A 1,916-nucleotide genomic window follows, 5' to 3' on the forward strand; every position below is an offset into this window, starting at 1 on the left:
TTTAGGTATCTATTGATCAGGCTTCAGGCAAGTAAGGTAGGATACAGGCTAGATTCTGCCACCTCAAGCATAACTGAGGCTGGGCTATGTCATCCTATGCTGCCTTAATACCTACCTTTTGAAGGGCACCTCAGTGCACACCTGAGGGACTCAAGCCCCCTAAACAGCTCATTTCCTTTATTGTTAAACTAAGTGTTGAGGGAGAGGGTACCAGAGTCTTAGTGGCTTTGGGGGCCCTAGAATGTATATGGAGTTATAAAAATGTATCCATTTTGATTCAGACTTTCTTAGGCTTGACATTCATTCGTCTCCAGACAGTGGCTGTGATCCGGTCTTGCTTGGTGACACCACTGAAGTCGAAGGTAGTAAGTCTGGGTAGCATGGATAGCACATATTGCCTCTTTTCTTCCTCTATGGGGTTTCCATAGAGGGTCAAGCTCTGAAGCTTAGAAAGATTTGACAGCTTATCCACTTCTGGTAAGTTTTGGACGCAGTTACCATGGAGATAAAGAACACTTAAATTGAAGAAGGTGGTCAGTACAGGGTCGATGTTCTGCAGGTCATTGAAAGACAGGTCAATCCAAGCCAGGTAGGTTCTGGGGATACTCCAACAGTTGCGACATAGTTTGAGTGAAGTCAGCAAGGTCATTGAGCACATTGTTGTTAAGACGAATGGCTTGGGTCAGTGCCTTACCCGTGGTGGAATACTTTACTGGTCGGAGCCCAGTCCTGGGCTCCTCACTTATCAGGTCTTGGATGAAGTTTATATTTTTGAAGAAGTCCAGGGGTGGCTCCTGTATCAAATTCTTCACATAATCCCAATGGTCAGTCATAGTTTAGCCATTGTGGGGGTGTGGAAGCAGCATTGGGCGCTGGACTGCTGGTTTTGGCCAGCTCGGTCTCCTCCGGCCTTTGCCTTCCGGAGGCCTGGGGCTCACTTAGCGCAACTCCATGGTAACCGTCCTCGCATCCTCCCAACCTCTGTCTGAGGCTAGATTTGAATTCAGTTCTTTCTGAAGCCAAACCCAGTGCTTTCTCCAATGGTGCTATTTGACAATCAGGGGCTGGCTCAAGCAAGATGGGAAAGACCACCAGGAATGTGACTCTTGTTGGACTGAAGATCTGGGACAAGCCAACTTCCTTCACCATCCTCCATGATTTATCTTGTTCTTGATTCCAAAATAAGCGACTTCTTCCGTTCCTTTTCTTTGAGCTTCAGGTGTGAATTGTCTTGTTTCCCCTTGGCCTTATGCAGGATGTGCTGGTAAATATTTAGCAACCATTTGGATCAATGTACAACACGGAAACAATGTAAAGACTGACAAATTGCTTCCTGTGGGGGTGGGGGAGGGAAGTATGATTGGGGGAAAAATTGTAAAACTCAAAATAAATAAAATCTTTAATTAAATATTTAACAACCATCTGCCCCCCAAAAGAAAGGTATCCAAGGTACCCTTTCAACTTTAATCTGAATCATTACTTTCCCCCCATCATTTCCCATTAAGTCTAGATGATCAGCAAAACAATCTAGCCTTATTTGTGGTGTTTACTGATTTCCACAGTGTAGATACTCACACAGAAAATCTAAGAATCTGCTCTGTGAGTTGCTATAAGATCCAATACATCCCTCACCACCTTTAAAGGTCAGAGAAGACAACTCAAAGATGCTTGGAGGTGAATATCTCCCCAAAGGAGCAAGAAAGCTCACTCCTTTGGTGTTATTTGAATACTATATAAAATCAAAGCTTGCTAAGATTTAGAAACTGAATCGGGAAGGCAGTGAACTGAGGCAGAGGCATATAGTAGTGGGACTCACGACTTGGGTAGTCAACAGATTTTTATATTTCAGTATTCTGAGTAATGTGCTTTTCCATCCTCCTGAAGGAGAGAGCTAATCCAAGTGCTTAGCATATTGC

The 1,916-nt window shown here is 44.1% G+C and overlaps 1 pseudogene; it reads right to left on the minus strand.

Moving 5' to 3' along the window:
• On the minus strand, positions 1-1,271 carry LOC141492512 (leucine-rich repeat-containing protein 51-like; annotated as a pseudogene).
• Between the last annotated feature and the right edge of the window lie 645 nt (positions 1,272-1,916).

This window comes from Macrotis lagotis, chromosome 1, assembly GCF_037893015.1.
Source record: "Macrotis lagotis isolate mMagLag1 chromosome 1, bilby.v1.9.chrom.fasta, whole genome shotgun sequence".
Classification (NCBI taxonomy): Eukaryota; Metazoa; Chordata; class Mammalia; order Peramelemorphia; family Peramelidae; genus Macrotis; species Macrotis lagotis.